The sequence below is a fragment of the Hydra vulgaris genome, chromosome 06 (assembly GCF_038396675.1).
Source record: "Hydra vulgaris chromosome 06, alternate assembly HydraT2T_AEP".
Lineage (NCBI taxonomy): Eukaryota > Metazoa > Cnidaria > Hydrozoa > Anthoathecata > Hydridae > Hydra > Hydra vulgaris.
Window position 1 is genome coordinate 48,143,432 of NC_088925.1, and position 23,940 is coordinate 48,167,371.

At 29.4% G+C, this 23,940-nt stretch overlaps 1 pseudogene; it reads right to left on the reverse strand.

Annotated features, from left to right (window-relative positions):
• The window catches only part of LOC136081925 (polyubiquitin-C-like), a 121,480-nt pseudogene extending 106,896 nt beyond the window's left edge, over positions 1–14,584 (reverse strand).
• Between the last annotated feature and the right edge of the window lie 9,356 nt (positions 14,585–23,940).

A 23,940-nucleotide genomic window follows, 5' to 3' on the forward strand; every position in this document is an offset into this window, starting at 1 on the left:
AGCAGAGAACATCTTTTAAGATATCAATTCTTGTTACACGAAAATGGAAAATATTCTGTGTGGGCCTCGAATTCTTGTTAAAATGAATCCTCGCACACTGAGCAACATATCTTTTAAGGTTCTCACCATTAATAAGCGTCTTCTACAAATCTTTTTAAAGCTATTGTGAGCAATGTTAAACAGACCAAAACATTTTGAAACATCGCAAATGACAGAACAAAATGCTTTTAGCTTTTTTAGTCTTAGCTCCAGACTTTTGAAAGAGTTTTTATATATCCTAGTTTTGAATCAAATTAATTTTTTCATTGAACAGAAAAAGGAACGTTTAAGTTTTCAAGTACGCGGGGGATTAATTAATAAATCATCTCTGCAGTACTTACTCAAAAAAATTTAATCAAATGATAAGTCACCTTGAGTATACTCAAAGGATTTAGAACTGCAAACTTGACAACAAACATTTGCAGAAAATTAAGATGGCTTTTTGTTAGAATTCATTTATGTTTTAGAATCTAATGAAAAAAATGTTTTTTTATAAGTAAGGTATCAAAGGAAAAATGTTGAGCGCTATAAAAAAGAATGTATTTGGGTTGCTGTTATTTTGGTCATATGAGCAGTGGCGGTTTAAGTCAACAGAAAGACCTAAGCAGTGAACGGATATGCGCTACATTCAAAATTTTGGCATGACGACCCTTTTTATTAAATTGCCAGTGACTTAAAAGTTTTTTTTAGTTATTATTACTTAGTTAAGTTTCTTCAAAAAGCAGTAAAGGTCTTATCACAGAACACAGCAGAAGGCCATTTATCCAGAAAGTTCTCTTCCCTTCCAATGACAGTTATTGAGCTAGAGACGGCATGAAACCTCCTAGTTCTGAGTCACAACTATTATTACTGCGCCACGGCTGCTGTTTATTAAAAGCTACCTTGAATACAAACTTATTTTCATTTTGTCTAAAAATGATAACAAATGTTATCATTTTTATATTTACTTTTTATATTGCAGTATATTGACTAAAGCCAGATAAGACTGTGTGAAAGTACTTTAAAGTCTAAATTCCTTGACCCTCACAAAACTTTGAAGTTACATCAGCATAGGCTAAAAGACAAACGATTGCAAATTATAATTATATAGGTTTAACTCCAGTATTCAAAATTTTATGGGTTATTTCCTTAAAATGATTTTTTACAACCCAATGCCCTTAAAGACGTTAACCAGTTTTGCAGATTTTGTAACATTATACCATCAAGAAATTAAAAAATAAAAAAAAGGAGTTAAAGAGGAGATGTGATCAAATTTTCAACTTTTTGAAGGAAAATGGAGGATTTTAGAGAAGATTTTTTAAAAAAGTAGGACGTTAGAGGATTTTAGAGGAGCTGTAATCACCCTGATCGACATAATATTAAATGTATTCTACAAATTTTTGTTTTTATAGAGCAAGGAAACGAATAGCATAAAATTTTAATTGAGTACTCAATGTTCTTAAAAGAACAGAGCAACAATAAATTACTAGAAAATGACTGATCAAACTTTTTTCATTTTACACTGTGTTTCATCAATTTAGACTCAATTTTCCTCTTACTAGACAGTTTTACTATAATATTTTGATTAGGACTTTTTATTATAAACTACACTTTCCAAAACTCAAAGCTTCTCCCAATGCCCAAAGTATAAGTAAAGAAAAAAAAAATTAGTATACTTATAAAGACTTCATTGAATAATAAAAAATAAGTTTCTTTAACAAACTTTTTTTAAACAAATTGAAGTTTGCTGCTAAACTAACTACTCTATATTTACTGTCAATAAAATAAATATGTTTAGCAATCGTCTACAATTCAAAAATTATTAAAAATGGAACTTTCAAGAATTTATTCAACATTTTAAATATCTCATTCTCAAGTTGTATTTTTCCAGAAAACTTAAAAACTATCAAAGTTATATCTATTTTTAAAACTGACTCAAAACTATTTATGCCAAATTATATATATTTCAAACAAATTACTCCACATCACTTGGTTTACTAAACTTAACAGAAAAAATTAAAGATTCTCTGGATAAAGGAATTTGGATGTGGCATTTTTTATCAAACTTCAAAAGGAAATTGACACTGTAAGTGTTGACATCCTACTTTATAAGCTATCCTACTATGGTGTTAAAGGAGTTTCAAACTCCTTGTTCAAATCTTTCCTAACTAATAGAACTCAATTAGTATTCATTAGTGGGGTCTAAAGCTTTAAAATTTTGTAGAGTCCTTTGCAGATGACACAAACCTTCTCTATTTTAGTAAGTCCATAAAAAAATCAACAAATACATTAACTATGACCTTAAAAAATTATGCAACTGGCTAAATGCCAACAAAATTTCTCTTAACTCTGAAAAAACTAATTTAATATTATTTAAAAGTTGTCAAAAAAAGTTAGACCAGCAGCTTAAAATTAAGTTAAATAGGAAAAACTTTGGTGCAAAAAATTTATAAACTACTTGGGTATAAAGCTAGACAATAGCTTAGCCTGAACTTATAAAGATATCTTAAAAAAGTATTCAGACATTGATACTAGTTCTTCAAGATCAGCTAGCAAGATTGAATATATTAAAAATGGTATTTCAAATAAAAATAATAAAAAAATAAATGGTTAAAGAATAATTGATGTTGAAATTTTAAACACTATATTTAAATCTTTATGTTGTCCACAGTGTATTAACGATAATAGCTTTGTATTAAAAGGAAACTTAGTGAAAAAAACGATATGCTTCGAATTTAAAATGTTGCTGTAGTGTTTGTGGTGGATATAGAAAAGATTTCTATACACCTAAAGTTTGTAACCGCACTCATGATTTTAATCTTCGTATTGTATGTAGCATGAAATCAATACTACAGTTGCTAAAGAAACAATGCTTCAGGCTGTAAAAGAAATAAAAGGTAATAGCAATGACATTGTTGATACTGGAGTTTCAACTGATGGAACTTGGCAACATATAGGATACAGTTCACTGAAAGTAGTTGTGACAACATTGTCAATAGATAATTGAAAAGTGTTAGATGTTGAGTCAATGAGCAGACTTTGTAAACAATGTCAACTACGCGAAGATTTAAAATCTAAGAACTTAGAGAGCTACAAAAATTAGTACAAATCTTATAGTTGTAACGTAATTTATATTGGCTCAGCAGGGAGTATGGAAGTGACTGGTGCCTAACACATTAAGTAGATCTGTCAAAGTATACGGATTGCAGTATATTAGATTTTATGGAGATGGTGACAGTAAAAGTTATCCAGCAGTAAAATTAACTCATCCTGGTGTTGAAGTTGAAAAGTTAGAATGTGTTGGGCACGGTCAGAAACGAGTTAGGACACGTCTAAGAACATTTTAAAAAAATACGAAAAACCTCTGTGGTCGCGGAAAGTTTACAAACAGTCTTATTGATAAGCTTCAGAATTGTTATGGAATTGCAGTAAGAAATAATAAAACAATGTACACAGAATGAAGAAATCCATTCATGCTACAATTTTTACATTTTTTCATGTTGCCTAATCAAAGAAAAATAACTGGAACTCTTTGTCCAATTAGTGAAAACAGGAAAATCAACGTGCAAACCATGTGCAGGACTACCACTACCAATTATAAAACATTGAAAACCAATATATGCAGTTTTAAGTGAGTAGTCTTTGTTACGTTAATGTTTACATGGGCAGACACAAAATCAAAACGAAAGTCTAAATGCAATGATTTGGGATAGAATCCCAAAAACAAAGTATGTTAGCCTAACACAGTTAAAATTTGAAACATACGATGTTGTAGCAAACTTTAATATCGGAAGAAAACGTTGTCTTTTAATTTATAAACAGTTAAACATGACACCTGGGAAATATGCATCAAGTTTGTACAATAATTAATATCGAAAACGTGTTTATTTAGCTTAATATAAAAATTTAGATTCATCCAAGAAGCAGCAAAAGATTCTACGAGGGTTGTCAAAAGCATCAAAGGACAAATTTGAAAACTTTGAAGGAAGTGAGTATGCCCCTTGATCATTCTGAAACTTTATTTTAAACATAATGGAATTAAATTTTGTATTTTTTGTGAAATTTTAAATTTTTGGAACCACTTGGATTTTAATGATAAAATTTTCAGTAATTGTCCTATTTTATACCTTCTGTGATTTGAACCTCCATTTTTATGAAATACTTGACAGAACACGTTCTACGCCTACTTCAGTTGCCTAATTTTGACCAAAATTCATTAAACGACAATATATTTGCCCCCTAAAGAACTAATTGTCATATTTTTCATAAATTTTTAGATTCAGATCGCAGTTCAAAGTATTAGTTAACGAGAATTGCAATATGACAGTTTGAATATATGTAGTTCTTCAGATAAGTTAGCCGGGGCCTTAACTGTTTCTTGGTTATTTTTTCAATATTTTTTTAGTTACCATGGCAACAAAGCAAAATTTTTAAAATTTTTTATTCTGAAATAAAAAACTTTGACATATATTGTTAAAAATTAATTTTACTGTTTGAACAAGAGTTTTAACATTTTTGGGGTACTTCCCCCTTAAGACACTTATTTGTTGCCTTCGTTTTGATGACCGCATTTCATCAATAGTAAGATTTTCCCCTGGACTAAAAATTTCTGTCAATAATTGTCAGAAAAGTTTTAGTCCAGGGAAAAATCTTACTATTGATGAAATGCTTTCGGAATTTAAAGGTAGATGTAAGTTTCGGCAATACATACCCCCTAAACCAAACAAATACGGTATAAAACTTTATATTCAAGTTGATGCCAGGATATTTTATCTGTCAAATTGGAAATTTATGCTGGGCATCAACCACAAGGCCCTATAAACCCCCAAGATTCCGTCCAAGAATTGATCAAGAAAAATCACAATCTCCTACAACTTCAAAAAGACGTATTATTTATATATATGGTTATTTTGAAAAGCCTTGATGTTTAGTATTATTTATATATATGATTATTTTGAAACTGGATTTTTTTTGTTTTATTACTTAAATTGTAATATTACTCAGTATTTTATCATAAGACTGACTTTTTTCATAAAAAATTTAATATTATTTTTATATACATCTTTATAAAGGTCAGTAATTACTTTAGTATAGTTTATGTCAATATGAGTTGTTAGAAACATCAACTTTTAACTCTTTGTCTAATACGCATATTGCGCCCGATTTCGCATGTTTCAATATTGCGTCCGACGAACGGTTAAGTTATTTTTACGCGCAATTACAAGCAAAACGTGCGCATATCTAAAAAACACGCAAGTTTGAAATTTTACACGCGCAAGCAGAGTTTTTTTTTTTAATTTTATTTCTCGAATCAAGTAATAGTTTGCTTAGAACATCATTTATTTTTAACTTTCTTTTTAACTCAGTCCAAATTGTAATCAGGTGTGATCACTCGGTACACTACCATCCAAATTTAAGTCATAACTATTACCGGACCCCTCCCCTTTTGCTAAAAACAACGATTGAAAGAGTTTTCAAAATAAAATAATAATAATAATTCAGTCATCAACAAAGAGTATATAATAGAATGCTCTGAGAATTACTATTATAACTACTTTAAATATTATTTCATTTAAAATTTAAATTTTTTCAAATTTATGTCATCAATTATTACCCACCTCTTTCGATAAAAACAATGATTGAAAGATTTTCTTCAATAAAAAAAATTCAGACATCAACATAGAGTATGTAGTAGTTATGCTCTGAGTATATCTATTTTACATATTTTAAGTTTTAGTTTATAGAAAATTTTGATTTTAATTTTTTCAAATTTATGTCATCAATTAATACCCTTCTCTTTTGATAAAAACAATGATTAAAAGAATTATCATTAAAAAAAAAAAATTCAGACACCAGCAAAAAGTATATAATAGTTATACTCTGATTATTACTATTAAAACTATTTTAAATTTTAATTCATAGAAAAATTTAATTTTTGATTGCAAATTTAACTATAAATAAAAAATTTCACGACTGTTTAAAAAGAGAAAGAACTTCTATTGGAAGCAATTTTCCATTTTCACATCTATGGTTAGTGAATTGAATGATCGATATAATTGGATCAGCCCTTATCATAAAATAGTTAAATTGGTTTTTCATAACATTTATCCCTGAAATTTTGCATAAATAGTTTAATCTTTCATTTCTAATCTCTTTGTTAAGAGCTGCTAGTGATTCTTCTCAATAAACTCCGATAGGAAGTTCTAATGCATCGGCAATTTGTAAACCATGTTCTAAAATTTTGTGAACGCTTGGAGGAATAACATACCATTATATTCAGAAAGAATTTTATCTGTTATATTATTATAATAATTTTGAAAAGAGCTTGGATCTAAATCATATCCTGAACAATCTGCTTTTAAAATTGTTTCAAGTCTAGAAATGATGCCAACATCTACACCAGTTATCTCAGAGAAGGTATTCGATTCCTCAAAGGAATCGAATACCATCGCTGAGATAACTCTGCTAAAATTCTTCTAGCAGAACTACCATCATTAGTATTTTCAAAACCTTGTTTTGACATGTCAACAATAAGATTTAGTTCCTCTCTAAACTTCTTTTGAATAAATACTTTTCTTTCTTTAACTGATTCTTTCTGCTCAGAGGTTTTAGCATAGAATGACCTAATTTTCAATTTATATTTAAGGTGAAGAATGCTCTCAAAGCATCTTATCCAACTGTGAAGAGGTGAAAGGCCAAAAAATACAGCTTCTTGATTGACAGATTTAGATCTAATCAATTTAATGTCATTCATCTCTTTGGCTTCGCTGAACATACATAACAGCTTTGAGAAGAGGTATTACTTGTCAGTACATTAACACCTTTTCATCAAACATAGTCAAATTCATTTTATACTTTACAATTGGTGTCTTTATAGATGACTCAGTCGGTTCTGACTCTAAACTAACTATAAATGGTTCAAGTTTCTGAATTTCAATTCGTAATCGTTCCTTTTCTTCTTTAATTAGCACATCTGGTTCCTTCTTGTACTGCAAACAAACTGGTCTGCAGAAATGTGTACTAGATGGTTATTTGTTGTACCATATCACTGTATCATTGCTAGTCAGTTTAAGAGGCACAATAAATGTTTGGAAAATACTTTCTTCATTTTTATTATTTTTATCTAGAGTTGTATCTAAATATTTTTGTTTATACAGACTCTGGCAAGACGCTCAATCAAAACCGCCTTTGAAATGCATAGTTTCATGTTGATTCATATCTTTAACCAATAATTTAGAAAATATTTTGTCGCAACTATTTAGACTCAAGATTCTACACAATGTGTGATTAAAAAGAGATTGAAGGGAGCAAACTGCAGATATTTCTGAAAAAATCATATTATCAGGGTTGCATTTTTTTTTTCAATTAAAATTTTATGAAGAGACGGATAGATATTTGCATTTAGTAATAAGGAGCTATTTCTTATTATCTGGTATTGTTCATCGGACAGATCACATTCAATTTAATAGGTTCAAGTAGAGATATGTTTTTCCTAATTTCAAATGCTTTATCTGGGTCCAAAGCCTTTTTTCTATAAAAGAAAAAGTGTTTCTAATAATGTTGGATTCACTTGCTGAACTTTTTAAAGAAGCTAATGCTAATGCTTCTTCATTGTTTTCATCTAAATTGGCAGTTTTAGCTCTTTTACTTCTTTCACCAAGATTTTCCCAAACTTTATTTTTTCTAGGTGGAACTTTAAATTTAATTCTTTGAACAAGATCGGAAAAAAACTCCTCTTGTTAATAGAAACTTAAATAAATAGAATGATTGCCTAAAGAAAATTATTAACAAGCAACTCTGTTTCTTTAACTGCAGCCAAACACCCTGTTTTAAAACCATATATTTAAAACCTGTCATACTTTCTATTATGCTTATCTTCCTTATCCCCTACTTTTACTTTAAAAACAGACAACTTATTCTTTATGTCGGTAAGCTCTTATTTATTAAAGTCATCTTAATGAAGGTTATAAACATTTAAAACTTTTTAATCAAAGATTCATATATATATATATATATATATATATATATATATATATATATATATATATATATATATATATATATATATATATATATATATGTATATATATATATATATATATATATATATATATATATATATATATATATATATACATATATATATATATATATATATATATATATATATATATATATATATATGTATATATATATATGTGTATATATATATATATATATATATATATATATATATGTATATATATATACATATATATATATATATATATATATATATATATATATATATATATATACATATATATATATATATATATATATATATATATATATATATATATATATATATATATATGTATGTATATATATATATATATATATATATTATATATATATATATATATATATATATATATATATATATATATATATTTCCCTCCAAATTTCTCCTCCTTCCCCCCCCCCCCCCACCTCCAAATTTTTTCAATATATAATTTTGAAGAAATTGACTGAAAAAATGATTTAAAAAAAAAAGGTCTTTAAAACTATTTCGGGGTAGTACTGCTTCCACCCCCCTTCAATAAAACTTTTGTTCCTACGGCCCTGATATGTATACATTTTTTTAATGAGTTTGTATTTAATATAATTAAATAAAATTTACTTGCTTCAATTTACTCCAATCTATATACTTATCATATACTCACTGAATATTTTATATTTAGCAAGTAAATTATAAAAGCTGTATTTTAGATTCGAGCAAATTGGAGCAGGTTTAGTTTATTCCATTAAATAGTATACTGCTGAGTTAAAAACACTAAAATCAACTTGGAGTGTGGAATCATGTGGAACAATTTCGTTCTTGTACCACAAATAGAGTGTTACTAATAAAAAAAAAAAATTTACTAATATTTTTCTTCATGCTGAGTAATAGCTTAAACCTAATAATCTTTAGAAAAAAATCTTTCATTTACATTGTGAATTGACACAATTTAAGTAAATTAATAAAAAATACTGACATTTTAACTACTATATCTCGATAAAATAAATTTCTAAAACTGACTATTTCATCGAACATTTCCGTTGTTTTTCCGTCATAAGAAAACATTTATAAAGTGCTTCAAATTCACAGACAACCTTGCAATGGCTTCAAAAAAAGTTTTAAATTGTTATGCATCTAGCCTTACCATCATTAAAAAATATTTGCATTTCTTACTAAGGACTTACATTTTTTTCCTTTTTGCCACTTTTTAAGAATTTTGAGCCACCGCGCGACGGACAGCGCTATTTAATGTCGGTCATTTTAACGTGATGTAAATTTTCAGAAAATTTTGACTCAAAATTCACCGGGAAAATGTATCGGTAAATTTTCAATAGGAATGGGTGAATTTTCCGTTAAAAAGTTTGTTTTTCAAAGATTAAATTTTTTTTTTTTTTTTTTAAAGAATTCTAACATCTAGAAAACCATTATGTCTTATCGAAGCATGCATCCACATAGAAATATGTACATTTTGAGTTGATTCCTCCCCGTTTTCAACTTAACCAATACAGCTAACAAGGTTCAAGCACATAAATGTTTTCTAAATAATTTCGGGGGTTGAAAAGGATATATACAGCCTGTGTTTTTGTTGTTTACATATTCACCTTCCCTAGAATGAGGGTGCTACCACATTCAAGCAGGCTACTCATTTTTATTTATTAGTTTTTAATTTAGTTTTTATACAACCCACACTCAACTCTCCAACTCTAAACACAAGCCGAATAAAGCCGTAGCGTCATTGTACTTAGAACTAATTGCTGGTGATGCGTTCGCTCTACCACTACAACACTAGCGCATTTAATTAATCAGTCGTTTTTGACTGTACTTGCACATCAATACATACACTGTAAAAAGTTCTTTTTTATTATTTTAAATTAGTCGTTCCTTATAAAATAGTAGGCGAAATAGAATGTATGTATATTACGGTGTGGCCATCAAAGTTTTTTTGTATTTTCTTCATCATAAGATAATTATTAAAAAATTTAGATGCTTCGATGCAAAATAGGCAAATAAGGCCCTTTATACAGGATTTGATCTTTTACAAAGGTCAAATACCAGCCCTTACAACCTAGTAAGAATAGTTAGTGTTTATTAAAAATCATATTTTAACAAAGCCTTGCACTCTATTCCGGAGCCATTACCTTTTTTTTGATTTGCATTAATAGGCTGAAATTGAGAAAAGAATAGGCAGCAGATTAAATAAATTTACATTTCACGAAATATATATATATATATATATATATATATAAAACTATATTACTCTAAGGTGCATAGTGCATGAATAAGGACGTGTATTAATTTTTGGAAATTCCTCCCACCCACCCCAACTTTTTTATAACCCCCTCTCCAATTTATTAATTTTTACTTGTTATCAGCAAAAAAACATAACTGAAAAAAAATCAAATATTTAAATATATATATATATATATATATATATATATATATATATATATATATATATATATATATATATATATATATATATATATATATATATATATATATATATATATATATATATATATATATATATATATATATATATATATATATAGGGGAAAGTTGAGTTAATATAGGATAGTGGGTAATATGGGATACCTCTATTATCTACTTATAGGTCAGTGCTATAAAATAATTGTTGAATTGGAAACGAGGCTAATGTCAGGAGGTTACTTCCGCAAGTATAAGTTGTTCTCTTTCGAATTATTTGCGTCTGAAAAAAGTCTTGCAAGTTTTCACCAGTTAACCTTACATAACATCGACTGTGTTACAGAAGGCCAAAATAGTCTAAAAATTTTTACTATATTCAGAATTTAATTAGTAACTGACCAATTATTAAACATAAAATACCTTTCATGGTTATTCATTCCACGTGGTATTTAAAAAAAAAAAAAAATTAGAATTGTGCTATATAGTGGGGTTATATGAGATACCTAAATTGGGGTAATATGGGATACCATCCCATATTACGTTATTTCCATTATTTTCTTTTCATCTTATTATATTTTCAATGCTAATTCTGGTTTTATTGTATTGTCATCCTGATAATACAATAAAACCAGCTAGCCAGGAGTATCATTGACATTAATTTTTAGTCTGGGTGTATTAAGTAACAACTTGAGATTACAAAATAAACAATTTATAACCAATTTTGTTATTCATGATAAAAAAAACTACAAAAACCAAAAACAGTTTTTCATTAGTATAAACCACCTTAAGATCCAACAGTTCTGTAAAAATGTTCAGAATTTTAACGTGCATTAATTAAATAGACGCTAACAACTTCCTAAAGTCATTTTATTACTCATAATGATAAATCTCTTAATTTTTAGAATTTCTTTTTACGCTAAAAAAACTTTATCATTTTTAGATATTTTTTCTTTCATACATCTTTACATCTTTAATTGGGGTCGCATTCAGGAATAGCACATTGAAAATAGACTCTTATGTATTCAACTCTTTTTTAAAAGCTACACATACTTTATGTTTTTATTTTATAAACCCTTATTGGGGTTTAAAAATCTAGAAAATAAAACGTATAAAAGTTCTAACTCTTTTTTTTTTGGTCATTTTTTTAGATGCCGAGAACATTTGAAAAAAAAAATGTGAGGCAACAGTGGTTAGCAGAAGCTATGACAGCAGCTATTAATGCCGTTAGAAAAAAAAGAAATGGGCTATCTAAAAGCTAGCAAAGTCCTCAATGTCCCCGGGCAACTCTGGAACGCAAAGTAAAATGCAACGATCATCCAGTACAAGAATTGACCAGTCTCCCATATGGCCTAAAACCCATTTTCTCTTCCAAATTTGAATCAGATCTGGCTGATTACATAGTAGAAATAGATGCCAGGCTTTTTGGTCTTACCAGATTAGATGTCCGTAGACTGGCCTTTCAGCTTGCAAAAATTAACTGTATTTTTAACCATTTTAACTCTGCAGAAGAAAGAGCTGGAAAAGACTGGCAAGCATCGCTTTTAAGAAACATTCACACTTATCTATAAGAACCCCTGAATCCACTTCCATTGCAAGAGCTACAGCATTTAACAAAGTAAATGTGGGCAAATTTTTTATCCTTTTGGAAAGGGAAATTGATGAGAAGAAATTTAAACCTCATCAAATTTTTAATGTGGATGAAAAAGGCATTACCACTGTCCAGTCCAATAATGCCAAAATAATAGCACTGAAAAGGGAAAAAACAAGTTAGCATCCTTTCTTCAGCAGAAAGAGGACTGTTGGTTACTACAATACTTTGCGTGAGTGCATCTGGGACATATATCCCACCTATGTTTATTTTTCCTCAGCAGCGCATAAAAATGGAGTTAATGGACGGCGCACCAGCAGGATCTACTTATGCCTGTCATAAGACTGGCTGGATTCAACTTGAATTGTTTACCCAATGGCTCAGAAATTTCATTGAATGTGTAAAGCCTAGTAAGGAAAGCCCTGCTTTACTTATATTAGATGGTCATGCCTCACATACCAAAAATTTGGAGGCCATTAATTTGGCTAGACAACATTTTATAACAATTATCTGTCTCCCACCGCACTGCACTCATATAAAGCAACCTCTTGATGTTGCGTTTATGAAGCCGTTATCTGCTTATTATGACTCCGAGATTCAGATGTGGCTCCGCTCACATCCTGGGCAAATCATCACAGAATTCCAAATAACTTCCATATTTGCGAAGGCCTATCTGCACACTGCCAGCCTCGCAACAGCAGTTAATGGGTATGAAAAGACTGGAGTTTGGCCAGTGAATAGGAATGTATTTGAAGAGTGGGAGTTTAAGGTGGCAGAAACAACAGAAATGCCTGCCCCTGAAAGTGAGATAACTATTCAATCGCAACATCCGCCAGTGGCCAAAGAAAGGGTGAACAGAACCAGAAGGCGTAAGGGATTTACTGCCGTGCTGACAAGTTCCCCTTCCAAACAATCGCTTAGTAAGAAGCCTGAAAAAAATGAAAAGACAAAAGGAAAATCAAAATTGAAAAAAAAAACATTTTTCAGCCGAAAATAAAAAATCACAACAAACAGGCGCAACAATGACGAGTGCGTTAATGGTTGATAATGATACTCCATGCATATACTATACTGGTTTATTCTCGGAAGATGGCCCAGGAGAGCAGTGGGTCATGTGCCAAACTTGCAGAAAATGGGCCCACACAGATTTTGCAGGGGCTGATGAAGACGAATTTAAATGTGATTTATGCATTGACAGCGATTAAAAATTGAAATGTTTTTTTATTATTCTTTTCTTTTTTTTGTAATATTAAAGCTGTTTTTATTTTTATTTATAAATTTTTGTTTTGTTTCATTGATTTATAAAATCTTGCATAACTGATTACCATCCTTAGCTGACATTGATTAAGTGTCCCATATTACCCCACCCTTAAGAGTAATATGGGATACCCAAACATTTTCTGTTGATTAAATTTTCTCAAAGTGTATTGAAGCTTTTAGACTCATCTTTTACAGAAATGATATTTGATAGCTAATGAAATTACCTGACTATTGGCAACAACATTAATTTTTAAAATTTCATTTTTATAGGTCGTTAAAATTAAGTATTCCATATTACCCCACTTTCCCCTATATATATGTGTGAATATGTATTTATATATATCATTTGTATGTATATGTATGTATATATATCAGTCACTGATAAGAATAAGTATTTTCAGTGTAATCAGGCTTTAAAAATATTGTAAACTTTGATTTGTCATAAGTTTGGTTTTTGGTTATAGTAATTTTTCACCATAGTAATAAACTTTCATAAGTATATTTGATCCTATTAAAATTATGATTAAAAGAGCTGTTAAAAAATACACATTTGACCGCAAGCCACACTAGAATTAAATTGCTTAATTTGTGTTCTGTAAAATATTCCCTTGTGTATAACTAAATTTTTATAATTTAAATATTTTCATTAAAGGTAAAGAATAAATATTTTATATTGAAATGGCTACATAATAAATGATGCTCGGTTACATCAGAATTAAAATTATATATAATTATGGAATTAAAGGAATTGTCACTTAAAAGCCATTACTTTTTATTGACAAAATTCTAATGAAACAAGTAATTAATACAAAATTTTTGGGTAACTATATCAATGAAAAACATAATTGGAAAGATCACATAATTGGAAATATCACATAATTGGAAATATCACAAATAAAACATAATTGGAAATATCACAAAGAATCACCTTTTGTTATTGTTCTTAACAACCAAAATGATAGAAATTCTATTTTAAAAGCTGCAAAAAAAATAAAAAAATTCAATAAGATAAATAAGATAAGAGATAAATAAAGCCTAAATAAATCTCAATAAAACCGTTGCTGAGCGATACAAAGCAAAGTAATTGCGCGAGGAGTGCAAACAAAAAAATTCAGAAAATTCGGATCCCTTACTTTTTTATTATGGCGTACTTTTTTATTATGGCTTTTTTATTATGGTACAAAACAAAAAAGTCATCAAAATTAATAAGTAGCAATCATTTTATAAATTACAAAAACCAAAAAGATTTCAGTCACGGCTCATTAACTTCTTTAGTTATTCCGAAGTGATTGCAAAAAAATCATGCCTCAAGCATTAATAAACAACGTATTATTGCTGTTAACAACAAAAGCATTATAAAGGTTATCAGTTCAAAACGACTTTAGCGACTTTAAAAACTCAAGTAATCCCTTAACCACAATTTCTTTCAACAATTTTACAATTTATTTTTTTAACGCAAGAAATCTCGCTAATAAACTTAACGATTTTTTTTTATACGTTGAGTCAAACAAACCTGCCTTATTTTGTGTTAGTGAAATTTTTTTCAATGATAAACTCCCAAACTCCATGGTCTGTCCAAAAAATTATTCTATTTATCATAAGGACCGGATACAAATTGGCGGTGGTGTAGCTATATACTGCAGTAATGACGTTAAATCCGCCATAGTAAGTATTACTCAAACTGACCTAGATATTGACACCATTTGTGTTGATTTATTTTTTGGGTCTAGTAAACTCCGCTTAATTACTTGTTACCGTCCACCGTCCTATTCTCTTGATGATTATATCTTGAATAAATGGTTTCGAAAATTAGCCAGCTCTGTGAATCTGTTCCTTAATTTGTCATTGTTGGAGATTTCAACTTAGCGAAAATTGATTGGGTTGACTACGTTTCGCCAAATGAGAAATGTCATCATCTTTTTTCAACTTTAGTAAATAGTCTTGGTATGAACCAATATGTACAAGGGAAAATAACATTCTTGATTTTGTTCTTTCAAATATCATTTTCCTATTAAGTAATATTTCTGTTGAGTGTCCATTTAGTACAAGCGACCATAACTCAGCCTTTTTTATATAAACGCTTTGGATAATTATGAGCCCGAAACAAACTCCGAATCTTTTAACGATTTTAATAATACAGATGTAATTGGTTTTATTTCTTACTTATCAAAAATAAGTTAAGACTTCGATTTTTCTTTTGTTTTTACAACACAAGAGTATTGGAATATCTTTTCTTATCATCTTTGTAAAGGTATTGCTCGTTTTGTTCCAATCAGAACAATATACCATAAGAAAAAAAGTCGTTCTTATCCAAAGATATTTATAAAATGCTAATTCGCGAATCATTTTTATGGAAAAGATTGTCGATCGCTAAGACTATCTTGCACAAAAAGGCATTTCTTCAATATGCATCAAAATGTAAAAAAGCCATATCCACTCACCACAAAAATGTGGAACTAAAACTGCACAAAGAAAATAACTCAAGTAAGTTTTTTAGTTACGTAAATAAAAATCTAAACAACCCCAAAAATATATATCCTCTAAGAACCAATAGCAGCTTTACTACTAGCAATATTAAAATGGCAGAAATGGAAGTATTTTTATCATAGATGACGGTAATTTGCCTAAAATAAATACTTTTGTTAGTGAACATGTTAAGATGGATTTCGTAGATCTTTCAGCAAAGATAGAATATCAAAAAATAAAAAATCTAATATCTAGCACATCATTTGGACCTGATGGTATACCAAATATACTTTTAAAACAGTTAGCACATATAATATGTATTCGGCTTTCATATATATTTGAATTAAGATCTACGTCAAGCTCGTTACCATTACAGTGGCTTCAAGCTTCCTTTCCCCCTATTTTTAAAAAAATATCTACTTCAGATGCTAACAATTATAGACCTATATCCCTCACATATACTAGCTGTCGAGTCATGGAAAGTATTGTCAGTTTAAGTATCGCTGACTATCTTAATATAAATAATCTAATAACACCTAATTAACACGGCTTTTTATCCAAAAGATCTACGTACACAAATCTTCTAGAGTCAACTAATGACTGGAATAAAGTTTTAGACAGCAATTTAATTACTGACGTGGTGTACATTGATTTTTAAAAAGCATTTGACTCTGTGTCTCATCCAAAATCTTGAAAAAACTTGCAATGTACAGCATAATAGTTAAGCTGCTTCATTCGATATCAGCATTTTTTTCCAACAGATATCAAAGGGTTCTTGTTGGAAATTCGCTATCCAATCCAACCAACGCCCTGAGTGGAGTTCCACAGGGTGGCGTTTTGGGTGCAACGTTATTCTTGTTATATATTAATGATCTACCCTCTATAGAAAAAGATCTTAATTGGTCTCTATGTTATATGCTGACGATATCAAGCGATATAGTTCATTTAAGGATACCGATTACAGTCACGATCTTGTTGTTGCCATTTATAAAGTTTGTCTCTGGTCAAAAAAATTGCAGTTAAAAGTAGCTAATAATAATTGCTTTACTCACAGAATAGCGCCTACTTCATTTTGCAAAGATATAAATTACAACTATCAATTAGGAGATCATAATTTAACCTGGTCTACAAACCCAAAAGATCTTGGTGTGACCATGGATTCTTACTTAAATCATATTTCAAATATCGTCCGCGCAGCAAACGTTCCAGGATATCTAATTCTTAAGTATTTTAGAAGTCGTGATCTGCGTGTTATCGTAAAGGCCTACACTACCTATATAAGACCAATTTTAGAATATTGCTCTCTGGTTTGGTCACCAAACCACACTAAAATTAACAAAACAGTGGAAAGAGTACAAAGATGTTTTACCAAGAGAACCGCTAACCTAAATAACTTTTCATATTTAAATAGACATAGAATTCTTGGTTTGGAACTACGAAAAATTCGTCGCCCTAAGTAAGACTTGATTATATATTCCAAAGTTCTGAATAATTTAGTTTCCTTAAATAAATCCAGTTTTTTTTTTATTAAAACTATATTTACGCTCGAGGACATAGTTTCAAATTACGCAAACTAAAATGTAAACTCGATGTCTGTAAATACTTTTTCTCACTCAGGGTTTTTAATATTTGCAATAACTTGCCGTCTGACGTCGTGAACGCCAAAAATATCAAGAGCAAAATTAAAATTAATTCTATCGACTTTGAAAAATACTGTTCCGGCTATCTAGTTTTTGTTTTATAACTGTGGTCTTATATATAATTGTAATATATATATAAATATATATATATATATTGTAAATTATCTCGCATCTGTATTATGTGATTGTAGGGCACGTTGTCAGAGTCCTTCATATTTTATGGACCTGCGTGTCCTTTAAAACATGTATCAATGCTCTAATAAATTCTAATCTAATCTAATGTTGTTCGCCTTATTAGTTTATGTTGTAACTTGCTCAGGAACCATGGGAAAATACTTTGGTCGGCAATAAATTAAAGAAAGTTAGTAAATTAGTTAAAGAGGCTGCACATGTAATTAAGCGTCAATTGAATTATGCTAAAATTTTCATATGTGTTTATTTTTTATATTTTTAATTTTTGCATTAAACATTGTAAGGAATTTTTTGTTTGTTTATACAGAATTGCTAAAAAATAAATACAAAGTGTTTTATGAGGACATTGAATTTTTATAAGCTGGAGTGCCATTTATTATATCAGCCCTAACAATACATCATTGTCAACATGGAAAAAACCTAAATATTGAAGAAAAAGTTCAGTACAGGAAAGATAAAAAAGCTGTATATATAAAAAAAATTTAAACTAAATTCTAGGTATAATTTTTTCAAGATTGCAACTGAAGAACATCCCTTTAAAATTACTTATTATTATCCATTTCTTATTTCATTTTTTAACATCAATTATATTATTTAGTTCATAAACAACTTGTAAATTTTATTTAATTTAATATTTTTATTTTTAATGCATCGAGTACAGATCATCAAATATTTATTTATTCTTTTTATCACTGAAATTACAGGTAAAATAAACAGTACAAACAAGTGAATAAAAGTATTTGTTTATACTGTCATTCTAAAGTCCAATTTAAATTCTACGTGGAATATTTTCCTCCATAAACTTCGTAAATATTAGTCTTTGTTCTCTGATATTTCAGAATTCAAAGGAATGGTATAAAATTGTCGTTATATTGTCTCCTACGTCATCGTAGCGACGTTTAATCATTATTTTTTATTCCTTCTGTCAAACACTTGGCGAAGTTTAGCTCAAGTTGATTGAACATTTTTATTACTTCGTTGATAAATAGATTATCTTTAGTAACATACCTAAGATACCTGAGTCATAATCAAGGAAAAACAAGTCGTGTTGTTTAGTAGTCTGATAAACAGATTTAATTTGTTTCGAATGAGGATGGTTGAAATATCATCAATTTTAAAGAAGAGATGCGATTTTGCTGTACTTTGATATACTAAAGAGAAATTTTAATACTGACCTTCCAACGGCGTCCAATTTATTAAGAAGTTAATTTTTATAGCAAAAAATTTCTAAGCCGTGTGATAGATTCGGCCCTGCCAAAGATTTGAACGAATAAACTATAGTTAATGGTTGACAAAAACAAATACCAGATTTTATAAGTCCGAAGAATTATTAAAACTGAATAATACGTTCGTTTACATTTGCTGTTTGAAGTGTAGCTATATATTGAGTATGATTTCGATAATCCCATAGGAAACTGAGGTGTTTCAGTTTATTATTGAGGTGTAGGGAAGAGCCATTTATTTGAATTGAGTTTTTTGTAATTGAACTTTTACCGGATATAATAAACTCGGTTTTTTTGGTGTTTAGTTTAATATATAGCTTTTGGTATTGTGGCTGAACTTTATTAATCAATTCTTGTAGACCAGAAAAAGTCGAACTGTGTAAGATAATATCGCCTGCATAGGCAATAATACCAGTGTATAAAACCACTTATTGTTGTTCCAACTTTGCAATCTGAAACAATTTGATTTAATTTGCTTCAAGTGTATATATTATAAATATGTGGTGATAAAATTAATCCTTGTCGCACGCCTTGAGATAAATGGAAATGATTTGATTTATGCCCAAGGTACGGTAATGATTTGAATTATGTACCCGATAATGATTTGATTTATGCCCAAGGTACTATATATTAGCAGTACCCGATAATGATTTGATAATGATTTGATTTATGCCCAAGGTACGATAATGATTTGATTTATGTACCCGATAATGATTTGATTTATGCCCAAGGTACGATATATAAGCAGTGCCCGATAAGTAAAGTGATTGTAGTGCGCGAACTACTGAGGGCAATATCTTTTTGTTGTAATAAAGTTTTTCAAACAACAAATCACAGTTGCAGCTATCAAAAGCCCTATATGCATCTAAACTACAAATATATATTGATGAGTTATTGTTATTGTAATATTTTACTGTTTCACTTAAAAGGAACTCTGCATGAAGAGTGGAGCTATTGTGCTTGAAGCCAAATTGATGAGAGATTTCATATTTCCGGACATTTTTCCATAATAAAATATTCAAAGAGATTTGTCAAAATAGACATGATACCAATTCTGCAATAGTTATCGGGAATATTATGAGATTTTTTATAGGATTTTACTATTGTAACAAATATGGATGTTGATAGGTACTCCGGCACCGCTCTATTATTGAAGATATTGTTATAAAACTTTGAAAGCCATGTAAGTAGGTTGTTGTTGTAGGAGTTTTTAAACAGTTCTGCATTAATTTCGCAGGTATCGCGTGATCTATTATATCTAAGCTTAAGAATACAAGTTTTGATGTTGGAAGTTGATACGAGTATTTTATTAGGCTCATCTATGAGTTGTGGAATATGACAGTGTTTGTAATTGTTGTTGGTAATCGTGGGAGTGTTGAAATAGTACTAAATTTTTTTTGAAATTTTATTTCTGGTGTCCACCATGATTTAGAGAAAATTCCTGATTCTTTTTGTTGGAAACAGTTTTTCATAGCTAAAATAGCAGCATTTTTTTATTTTTTTGCATATTGTTCAAGATTGTTTCGCTATTTCTTGCCCAATAAAGGAGTAATCTTTGAAAAGATCGGAAAGACTCTAAATTTTAATAAAATTATTATCATTCCATGCATACTTTGGAATTGTATTATACTTTTTAAGAATACTATTTACAAATGAAAATATTCATAGTGATAGGTAAGTGATCATTCATGTTTAGATGTGAAGAAGGAAAATATGGCAGTCAGTAAAGCATATTGATGATTCTTCTAAGACTGCAATGTGATCGATGTAAGATGAATTAATTAGCGTTTTATGTTTATAGGTATAGGTAGGACCAGTACCATTAAATATATCTAAAAACGAAACCTCATTAAATTGGAGAAAATTAGTGAAATGCTTAGAAAAGTTATTTCGTATTTTATTTTTTCGAGCTTCCGTATCATATATTCCGAAAATGACTGAAAATCGCCGGTAATTATACATTCTCCTTAATCTTCATATGTGTTAATAATGGAGGTAATAAAACTAAGTTGATAAATATATTTTTCTAAGGATTCAAAAGTATTTCTATATGAAGTAAGATAAACTCCAATAAAAATAAAAACACTGTTGCTATATGAACATTTTATTGCAAGAATGTGTTCATCTTCGTTTATTACTTGAAGAGACAGCAGTAAATTTATATGAATTAAGAAAGGATATCCATAAAAGGTCTTCAGTTTTCTTTTTTTTCGGCAGATCGAAATAATATTTGCCCTGCAGGAGTTGATAGATCATTTAAAATAAATCGCTCAGCATTTGAAAGCCAGTGCTCGTATACAAAAGTTTTATCGAAAGAGTTAACTAAGGTAGAGATATAGCAGGTGTTTGATTTCATATTTTTACCAATATATGTACAGAAACTAAAACTAAACGTTTTAAAATTTTATTGTACGTTTATCCATTGTGATTTCAAGTTGAGATATATGGCACGGGCTGCGTATTGTTGATGTTCATCTTCTGACTGGTTAACGACATCAGATTGACTTTTTGTTACTGACAGCGATATTGACTGTTGATATTGATTTTTTTGAGGTGTTAAAGTTTTCAAGTCTTCACAAGACTTTCGAAACTGTTCAACAATAATGTTGTTGTCCCAAACTCTAGGTTTTAGGATGATGTGCTCATCGTAACTTTTTATTGTTACTTTGAAGGATTGATTATTTTTATTTGTTCAGCGATTTAACAGCAATCGGTTCGACCTCCATTTCTTTTTTTAAGCAATCATTCACAAGATCTTTTGATATGGAGTTGCAAACGCCTCCGACAAATATATCAAATTCTCAAACAATACGGCTTCCTGCAATAGAGCTTCTGTTCTTAGCTATTTTATTTCCAAAAATTTGTTCTTTTCTTGTTATAAATGTACTCGGCGTCTAATCAAAATTTTTTTTTTCAAAACAATTTTAACCGATACTATTTTCAATTTTTTTATGCTAATATGGTATGCCATTATGGATAGTATCTTAACTTTTTGTGCATAAGTTTTACGTGTTTTTAATTTTACGCGGGCATTCTCTCAGGTGTAGTGTGGAGTAGTTTTACTTTGTGTATGATTTTGAGTTGTGCAGTAGTTTATTGAATTTGAAACAATAGAATTTTCTATAGGTGTTTGAAGAACCGATGATTTAGTGACGCTGTTTAAAAACAGTTGTTGTTGATTTTTTTTATTTCTGTATTTCATTCACAAAGTTCGTCGTATTTTATTTGCAGTAAGCGATGATCTTCCCTAATTTTGATGTTATCTAAATGCAATATCTTTATGCAGTCGTTGAGTTCTTTTACATTCGGCTAGACATTTATTTCTTTGATATGAGTAGTTATTCGTTCACTAATTATTTTCGAGTTATTGATCAATTTAGTAAAATCTTTGTAAAGCTGTTATTGAGCAAGGGAGATAGACATTAGATATATATCATCCAAACATGTAGAAACCTTGTCCCTTTTTATAAGAATTTTCTTTATAAAACCATCAGAATCGAGACTAATGTTTAAGGAAGAAAATTGTTCTAGTTCAAAGATTTCTCGGATCTCCGTAAATAGAAAACATCTAAGACTAAATATATCTTCCTCTAGAAGTTTGAAAATTCCTTCATGATTACATTTTTAGGATGGAAGCAGATTACTTTCACATTAATAATGTAGTTTTTATCGAGAATCTTTTTACTATTCAGAAACAAAAAAACCGACAATGACGACGACGTTTTAGCATAACATTTACGCTAAAACGTTTATAAAACATCTTTAAAATATAAAACTCTTAAAAACGCGTCTGTTCTCTTCAAAGCCCAAGCGCTCAAAAAAGGTTTTGCCAAATAAAATAATAATTATTAAAACAATATAATAAATAAATAAAATAATAATAAAAATAAGTGCTAAAAAAAAATATTACTAAAGAAAATATAGTTGTTCCACAGGATTCCTTAAAAATTGAGTGTCTTGCCATGGTGCATATAAAAGAAATAGTGAAATTTATTAGCCTGACACACTTATCTTTCTAAATATTTTACACACATACATATATATATATATATATATATATATATATATATATATATATATATATATATATATATATATATATATATATATATATATATATATATATATATATATATATATATATTATATATATATATATACAGTATTGGACAAAACATATCTTAAAAACGAAACAAACTATACTACAACAGCAAACAGTTCAGGAGTCTGGAGTCATAGCATGCCATGACATGAGCCATCAGCTGACAGGTGACAGCACATAGGCAGAATTTCGTTGACAAGTGCCATTTTGCAGCGGACAAAACAAGTGCAACTTTTTTGGTTTGTTTCATTTTCTTAAGCCTGGTCCGGGTCAACGTCACGGAAGTTTTTTAATAAATAAAGGAAGTATCCAGAAGTTTCCAGAAGTTTCCAGAAGCATGCAGAAGCTTCCAGAAGTTTCCAGAAGAAGCATCTGGAGGCATCCAGAAATATCCAGAAACATTCAGAAGCATCCAGACGCATCCAGACGCTTCCAGAAGCATCGAAAAGAAGCATCTAGAATCTTCCAGAACAGGTTCATACAGGTTCATTTTACTATATAAGAGACATGTAAATCGACATGTAATTCAGTCAGTATATGGAAGTCAATCGGTCAGTATTATCAAGACAGTTTATTGAAGTGAGTTTATCAAAGTGTTTTATCGAAGAACATCAATACAAGAAGTGAAATAGAACAAGTGTTTCATTACATCAATACATTCCACATCCAACCAAGACGTTGTGTTCCACAGAGTATTATTGTATCATCACAAGGTAAATGTAACACGGTAAGCCTTGAGAAGCGTGATTATTTATTTTTATTATTTTTATGACTTCAAGTGCAAAAATGGCTCCCGACAGTCTTGGATTGGAACTAAGAAAGAATATTATTGGCAATTACGTAAGTGGAATGTCACAAAAAAGTATTTGTGATAAATATCGCGTGAAAAAATGAACTGTATCAAGACTATGTTCCAAATATCGTTCAACGGGGAAGTTGGCAGCAGATAACAAAGGTGAGAGACCGCGTTCCACCACTTCTAG